The sequence below is a fragment of the Ptychodera flava genome, chromosome 9, assembly GCF_041260155.1.
Source record: "Ptychodera flava strain L36383 chromosome 9, AS_Pfla_20210202, whole genome shotgun sequence".
Taxonomy (NCBI): Eukaryota; Metazoa; Hemichordata; class Enteropneusta; family Ptychoderidae; genus Ptychodera; species Ptychodera flava.
The window spans coordinates 30,982,876-30,992,303 of NC_091936.1; positions in this window are offsets into that span (position 1 = coordinate 30,982,876).

Here is a 9,428-nt window from a genome sequence, read left to right on the forward strand (position 1 = left end):
GTAAATCACAAATAAAGCTAGACAGCTGTGGATTGATCAAGCCGTGTTGGTGCAACTTGGAATATTGTTCACAGAAAACTCTCTTTGCTGCGTCCTCCATTTTTTACATTTTGTTAAAGATGAAAGGATCTACAATTTAATTGAATCTTACGATTATGAAACCCATTTAATTACCGAGGCCGCTTTCTTTTTTCTCAATTGGAAAAAAATGGCTTGTCCCAGGTTTACTGAATGGTGTCAGTTTATCGGGATATGAACTTGAAGAACCAACATAGCAACTTATGATTTGTGGCATCACATTCAGACGCAACAAGTTCGAACTAGTCTATTTATATACTATGTAATTTCGCAGGATATGATTCCAATGAAAGATTTCGGTGAACGTAAGGCCTTCAGTCGATAAACAAAGGAATTTGTTTTTCTCTCATGAGCGAACCTCGCGCTGAAACCACGAACTCACAGCACGGTCTCGTCGTCAGAAGACAATTTTGTCGGTAGCAGATACCTTGGGTTGGCCTTTTTCTTCAGGGAAAGTTTGTTCACGTGTTTTCATGTTATCTATCTGCTAGTCTGGTCCGTTATCTATCACTTTTTTTCTCATTCTTTGCAGTTATCCGAGGCTGACCCAGTCTGTTTCTAGTGTGCACCGAGATCTGTTTGCTAAAATCAACGCTAATCTGTATTGTACTTGTGTCTACCTTTGGTCCTTTCATGCCGTTCCCATTCTGCCGTGTCACCACCCGCACATTGTGAGAAATTCAAAGAAATCTATTCACAACAGGAAACCTCTCCAAAAATATATCACATGTAACACAGTTCGATGCGATATGTTCTAGAAAATGGCAAGTGTAGCCCAAAGAAAACTTTCTAGTACTAGCTCGCGAAAATGATGCGATGCGTTTTTATTTCACTTTAGTTTTTGTTGTCTTATTTGTTTAGCTCATAAGATGAAAATAAAGAAATGATTGAAATGCTGCTGTTATACCGACATGCGCAGAAAGATATCGGCGATGAGTTCACTCTTCAGAACTTGCGACGCGCACATGTGATCCTACATAGACAGATGGTTTTTTTTTTGTTTTTATATTTAATTTTTGAACGAATGTGAAAAAGGCAGATGTGGTTAGTTTCGATCGTCGCGGATGAGAAATAACTCCTCTGCTCTTTTGGCCTTTTAAATGCTTTCGGATTTTCATTCAAGAGCCTGTCACCCCCAATAGGTATTGAGAGTTAAAGATAGAATATGATGAGACAAAGCATCAGACGACTGCCTGAGTTTTGCCAAGATGGAAAAGTTGATGAGTGTCAATTCGTGGACTCAGGGCGATAAATCGATTGTGATTGGCTGTCGTCGTTGTGACGACAACATTGACATTTACGCTCCCGCGTGTCTACCTTCGTGAGGTGTCGGGCCGTTCCGGATATAGCCTCGTTGCGTGTTCAGAAACCATTTGCGGACTGCGTCATCGTCATTAGTGTCGCGGCAAATTAAGATGATATGGATCGAGCTCATTCATGGCAATAGCTCTCAACAAACAATTATGGAATAATGACGTGCTCCAGGTGGAAATTCCCTGGAGACGTCTGCAAGGTCAAGGTGAATCATGATTTATCGTTAACGTTCATGGCTGTAACTGGCCAAGTTCCGAATAAAAGGTTTTATAGGCAGTATTTGAGTTATTAAGGTAAAATGCGCGTCGTGGACAGATATTTAGACTCAAATTTAGACACTTATTTTCTGATCTACCACTTGTGGCGACTCATTTTAAAGCACTTGGCGTATAAAAAAAATTTCACCGTGTTAGTTTTTCGAAAATCGAAAAGTTAATTTTCCCCATAGAGTTAACAAAAGGATGTCGTGCTATTTTGAATTTCAAATATCGATAAATGTCAGGTGATTTGTGTCTCTATTTTGCACAGTGACCCCCTGATTTTTATTCTTGATTCGGTAAGAGATTGACTGAAAGTTTCATCGAGGAAAGTTTGAGCAAAAGTTTAAGTCTCTCACTTTCAAGGCGCATAATACCTTAAATCGTGCTTGTAGATTACATTGAAATGTTTCTCTGCTGAGGTGACCTTGTCTTCTCCCCTTCGTTGGATTTTGGCTGCAGCTTGTACTTGTTTGCTACTGACAGGTTTTCGCTGGACAGTCAGACATAGTTGTGTATGTCCAACCTGAATCCGCAGTGTTGCGATGCATTAAGAAAAACAAATATCGCTCGTTAAATAGGCATCGGTTAAGATCTTCACAGCTTTATCTTTATTACAGCTTTGTCAACACCAGTGAATTTCATCCCCTGTATTATTACTAATAATGCATACGATCATCCAGTATTGTTGCCCCATCATTGATCCATTTATCATCCATTGATCATCCAGTATTGTTGCCCAAAGCTATAAACTAATAGCAATAATGTACCCCCTCCCGGCCCATAATGGACTTAAGCAAGCTTTGCATTCCATAATTTACCCGGCTTCGCCTCGTACATTAGATTGGGCAGAGTTTCCTTTCGTCAATCATGGTCCGGGAAGGGGTAACTTATTGCGTAAGAAAATTGAGTAATTGTGCCAGCACAAAGTTCAAAGGAGAACTAAAGATTAACATTACATAACTACTTATGCGAGAACCAAAGATTGAGGACTGTCTGTGATAATAAAGTCAATAATTGTGATAGATATATGATACCATATTTGTTTTTGTTCATGTTCAAGCAGAGGCGTGGCTGCTGTATATTTCAGGCAATATTGACGCAAAGCTATACTGAGGCACAATAAAAACAAAATTTCCGGTAGCATGGTCTCGAAAATCAGGATAGGTACAGTAGGTCGGGAGGAGTTTTGTTGGCTGAGACCCATAAAATGTGGTAAGATTTAGAGACTTTAATCAAAATATTTTTGAAAATGAGAAAAAAAAAATGTCCAGACTTGGCGAGTATATTTCTAGGGCAGGTCGGGTTACACGCACATCTTTTATTTGGCCTATCTTAGCAAATCTGATGTAAAACATTTTACCAGGTTTTGGACGTTGTGGACACTTGTAAGTCGTCAAGGTCAAGGCATCTGTATACAGCGCGTTGAAAAACGATCGCTCTTCCAAACAAAAACAAATATAAAACTATTAAATTCTATCTGTCGTGGATATCCAACTCTTCAGGCTGTAGTAAAGCATTGATAGCCGGTGTGCGAGCTCGTAGAGCGGAAGTTATTAGCAGGATTATCGGATTAAAGATAATGGAAATTAAAGAGACCGTCTTGCCTGCTAATTTCTTCATTCATTCCAATTTAATTCAGAAAAAGAAATAAGAATAATCAATCGATATATTTATCTTCCACGCCAGGCTGCGTATCCAAAAGTTGTTCGGGCGTGTCGACATACTCACCCCTGATATTTACGCCCACGCCGGTAGGAAGCTGTTTCCGTTATACGGGCGATCTCTCCTTCATTACTCTACGGTTTTGTGGTCAGTGCGGTGGGAAGTTTATTTTAAAGCTCTTCAGATGTCAGATGAGAAAATTTCTTTGTAAATGACTTTAAAAAAATGTTGTCTGCCGCAAAATAATACCAGGGTTGATAGTGTATATCCGGAAGGTCGTCGCATCTGATGTGAGCAAACATCACAAAATATGCATTTAATTTCACTCGCCCATTGGGATGGTAACTGCGCGTAGACCTTAATGTTATTTCCTGGAGAGGGGTGGGCCGATCATTAATTTAGGTTGTTAAAAAGTATCGTGGAAGTTACGAGGATTATTAAAGTGTGGGGAACAAACGTCCTTCGCAAAGTTCTTCAAATAGCATCGTCGGCTCGCACGGGTCCGTTACTTCGACCCACTGCAGCAAAGATGTTCAAATAGGGACTGATTCATTTCTTTAGCCTGCGGAGTCGGTGGGTTGCTTTTGATGTACAGCAAAAAGTTGCTCACCCCTCCCAGGGGAAAAAAAGAAGAAACAAGATGGCCTCATGGCAACTTTTAAAGCACGGATGATACACTCGGCTTCCAATTCTGAAACAAACCGCCCGTTTAGCATAGACAGTGTCTCGCAGTGTTATTGTAATGACCGTAACACCGAGGTGACCCTACCTCAAACCCCCCCCCCCCCGCCCAAAGCGCTGCAGCTACAGCAGCAAATCACGAACAGGATGACACCCACATAATATTTCAAAACCAGGGTTAAACCCCTCACCCTTCCACCGATCTACCGACTCAGCCCAAGTTCACGGTGTCATGCGGAGGCTGTAGACTGGCCTACATCATATAACGTTCATTCGAGAGCTCTTGTTATGACAAACCGGTGGCTAACCACGGACAATGGCCCGTCTGAGTTATTGTACTGGCAACTAAAGAAAATTCTCATCGGTTTTCATTGCCGACAGACAGGCATCACCTGTCAACACAATTTCCTTAAACCCAGGACAAGAGGATATAAAACTGGCAGTATTATCTTAAAATAGTTGTTTTATTGACAATCAATCTGTCCACACCAATACCTTTTAACTCTTCGTCCGTATAAAAATAGGAACACCCTCATACACCTTGTCGGCACGTGATCTTTTCTTCATTAATAAGAGCATTAAATGGTGGCGAAAACTTAAATTTGAAGACGCTCCGCTGACTAGATAACTATGCCCTCATCCTCTCATCCTCTCCCCTAGAGGTACGTATAGATGGCAACTGGAATTTCCTTTTACTGATGAACCGTGAACATATTTTACAACGAATAACGACAAGTTACCATCTTGCCTTACGAGTGCGTATTCTTGGTAAGACAAGTAAATAAATCAATAGATTAAGTGGTCTTCATTAAAAAACAAAAGATAGAAAAATACTATCGAAGACTTATACAAAACCTGTTGTTAAATTTACCATTCATGACGCTTAAAGGACTACAGTCGTCGGAACTGCGGTCAAAGGTCGCATGGGACCCATACAACCAATGCAAACACTTTATCCAAGGTATGAAGGTGAGTGATGAAAGTTAAAACATGTCTGTCATAATCTACATCGTATAATTTAAATATTGCAGCTATGATGATGGGTGCATCAGCTTTGAATTGAAAGATTGCATTGGATGAATATTCGCGTACTTAAACAAAAAAAAAACTCGCAACAGATAAATTGTTTGGAACTGTAATAAGCTGGATCACTGTCACGCAAAAACTAGGCCAAGATGCGCAGTTCAGTTCCTTCAACAAAAAAAAATCGCAATTCATGATGTTTCCGTCACGAGAACGTCCTGTCGACCCTCGGGGAAAAACTAGATTCATTCCGGTGCGTTGCATGGCCACCGCAGCTTTTTTGCGTGTGGCTGATATTCGTGAGCTCAGTGTGATTTAAAATGGGTCCGCCGCTGTAAGTGTTTTGCCATGCATACTTGATATTTGCGTCTTATCTCGCTTAGTGTCCTATAAATACAGGAAAGCTGTTAAAAATTTCGCTCAGGGTGGCGGCAGAAAATTGAAAAATGGAAGAGAAGCCCGTTGCGACAGCAAGGATTATCCACCTACGCGTGGCAAAAAAAATGCTCAAAGTTACTGTGAAATGCGTCAGCCAGATACATACCTATTGCGTAAATAGCAATTGCGTCTCATACTCGTATTCTCAGAGGTGAAATTACGACAATTCAAGAGAATTGAAACAAAGGTCACATCATTTCATCAGAGACACATCATTTTCTTCATCAGTTAGGATTCTTCAAACCAAATGTCGATGAAAGTGTCCTGTTTGATTGACCGGGGGTAATTCCGAATAAGAAGTGGCAATAAATTAAAGTAGCTCTTTTATTACTTTTTTCTCTCAAATATCACAGATCGAAGGGAAGCGATCAATATTTGCCCCGTAGTGTGCAGTATTACTATGGTGAAGAATTACGAACACGTGCAGTGTCAAACCATTGTGTTGACTTGTATGTATGTATGTATGTATGTATGTATGTATGTATGTATGTATGTATGTATGTATGTATGTATGTATGTATGTATGTATGTATGTATGTATGTATGTATGTGTGTGTGTGTGTGTGTGTGTGTGTGTGTGTGTACGTACGTATGTACGTACGTATGTATGTATGTATGTATGTATGTATGTATGTATGTATGTATGTATGTATGTATGTATGTATGCAATCATTGTATGTATCTGTGTATCTATGTATCTATCTATCTATGACAGTTTAGAGTGAAGAATAAAGAAAGTTTGTAGGTTAGACTGCATTGGCAGGGACGCGTTACTACAGCTGACGCATGTAGGCAGGTGCAAATGGAGGAATACCTAAATGGACGAGAATAGATGGGTTTGTTGGTGATCGCCGAGGTGATCGTGAATAGATACTTGACGAGCAAAGCAACACAGTGACTCGATTGGTTTACAGGTGTACAGAATTTGATGTGAAATTTGTGGAGGTATGGTCAGTTAAGGCTACTGGGCGGGACGGGTGAAGTGACTGCTGGTTGGTGGACGGGCCGATGGGTTGATCATAGGGTATATGGTTGGATTATACAGGGATCGATCAATAGATGTGTTTTGCTGAGAGGATGGGCGGATCAGAGCGAACGGAATATATTCACTGAGTTTGAGTCTATAGATGGATGTGAGTTCGTGTTCTTGATAAGTTGGATCAATGGTTTGGAGGATGGTTTGCTGGACAGGTGGGTGAATTCAGGGTTTGAATATAAATGAACAGGATAAGAGTGAATGTTTGGGATAGATAAATATTTAGGTGGTGGGTGGGTGGATGGAGGGAGGGAGGGCCGGAGTATAGTAAGACTGGATGGAAGTTTGTACTAGTTGCCTCGTATTTCGCAAAGTGATGCGACGTGGACGATATTTACATACGGTGATATCATATCAAATTGGTTGATAATGACTAACATAAACTTTCTGGATGAAAACTTTGATCAAAGAGGTCGAGGCGGCCACAAAAGTTACTCGGTCTGTTTATCTGGCAATTTGCTGGGAAGGAAGGATATGTAGGGACAAAAAGAGGCCATAAAAATAGAGTTTCTAGAAGCGAATCGGTTGCGAGTTTCTGCGAATGGGGGATTCACGCCTCTCCGCACCGAGTACGAAGACATAATAATTGCGAATTATTGGCAATTACAATTCTAGAAAGAAAAGGTCGTGACAATTTATGACAGACCACAGCTCACGACTCAAGACTTTGATGACGGAAAACTTCAGCTTTTCCCTGACTTTGCTGACGTCTTGCGTAATTGCATAACACTCAATAATCGCTTTGGGAATTGGTTCCACACCGCTGGTTCTACGTCATCACTCAAAGGCTGTTGCAGTCACCGGGTTCAGGACAACGCGTTTGATTTACGCTACGGAGACTTCCCATAAAAGTGTCGGAAGTAATTGCTTCGTCTGGGCCTTTGTGGCCGCTGTTAATGCGGCATTAAATAATTACGCTCCACGTGACCGGTGCCAGATATTGATTCTGGTCTGCAAATGTCACTAGGGGAATAATTGTTTCATTCACTCGTCCGTTCAGTCGTTCATTCATTCATTTCCAGAATCTGCGCGTCAATGGAAGTCACGTGAGTGGCCACGTGATCGATCGGTCGTTATCGGGGATTTCATGGGACATTGCCTCTACTAAGTGAACAAGATAGGGTTGGCAAGCCTTTGCCCATATTGGTAGCTCTTCAGAGTGCCCAGTGTAATTTGCTGCTCCTGTTCTTTTCAGCGAGCCCCTGCTTGAACAGGGTTGCAATAAATAAATAAATAAATAAATAAATAAATAAATAATGACATCACATATTCTCCTGTGAGAGTGGCGACTTCAGTGTGATTTTCTCAACGGCTCGATAGATAATAAAACAAATACTAGAAGTAGCCAGGGGTTTGCGAAGAAAATGGGCAAGAACAAAGTGGAGGAGTGTGACTTAACTAAAGTCAAATTTCGATCAGCTTCTCCAGTCAAGATGCTTCACTTATGTGAGAATGTAGGCTATCTTTAGGACCAGCGAATGAGCGTCTTTCAATTGCAAGAGGATTCACCGCGGCACAGAGTTTCCACGAAAAGCCCACGTCTACCCCGTCATTTTTTCATGAAATTTGGCACGTAGCTCGGTCAAAACGAGATTGCGTGCAACGGTCTAAAAAAATTGTCGCCGCGCAGTAGAATTTTGAGAGAAAATTCATCCAACAGTCGTGCCCATTGAAATACCACAGGTGAACAGAAATATGCTGATTCAGCATTTTTCCATTTCTGCGGTAATTGATGTCCATATATGGTATCAACTAGCATGGTGATCGCTATATATTGATATGGATTTTAATCAAACTTACAAGGGATAATCTTAAAACCATCAATACAAAATAAATGATATTTCTTTCAACTTTACCGACAGCAGCAAAGCTATAAAAAGTGTGAGTATATTTTTGCTTCTTTAAACAGGGTTCTAAAAATACTATTTTTACCGTTCTGTCTAATTCTCCGCTTCGTTGGCTGTCGATCGCCTCGCTAGTCTCAAAATTATCTGGAAGGTTCTCATGTGATTGTTATCGCTGTAACTTTGGTAGAAAATTCTGCTGCTTGACAAAATCGCGCCGAGGCCGTCTGCAACTCATTTAATCGATGTTTTCATCGTTTTTAAATTTTGTGTGCGACGTTTGATAGCGAGTGTGTATGTGTGTGAGGGCTATATACAAACTTCACACTGTGTTGAGAGGCTAAGCTTTGTTACTGAATCCCTATTTAGGGGGATTTAGAAGAACGTTTTGTCATCTGATGTAATGGCTAGGTGACTGGATGCCGTACGTTGTAAGTTTCAATCCGATCGAGAATTTTTATGAATTTTATTTGCCAGAGGTGACGATAATTTTGTGAATGTACGGACTATCTAAATCTACACGACGTGCTGCAGAAACACCGTTCCCAATTGACCTTGATCACAGTTACATGCAGAGGTTGCTGGACAAACTGACTACACTGTACAGGCATGGAGAGATTGGGGCGAGAGGTTGCGATTTTGTGGGCTCTTCTAGATCCGAGGAGCATATAATGAGAGCAAATTCCAGCTAAAAAGATATAGTGATGCCCCGTAGCCAGCAGTTTACGAGGCGAAATGAATGGAGGGTAGAGAGAGAGAGAGAGAGAGAGAGAGAGAGAGAGAGAGAGAGAAGAGAGAGAGAGAGAGAGGAGAGAGAGAGAGAGGAGAGAGAGAGAGAGAGAGAGAGAGAGAGAGAGAGAGAGAGAGAGAGAGAGAGAGAGCGAGTGGGGGGAAAGGGAGGGAAAGGGTTCCAGACACACAATTGGAAATACGATAAAGCTGCTATACATGCCAAGAATATTCTTATCATTAACCTATAAATCAATTCAAGGGAATAAACTATTCCGAAGTGGTTTGAAAGTTTGAGCTGAATCATCAGATATAAAACTGAGTAAAACTAGCGATCGTGTGTTTGTAACGAAGTACCCTGAC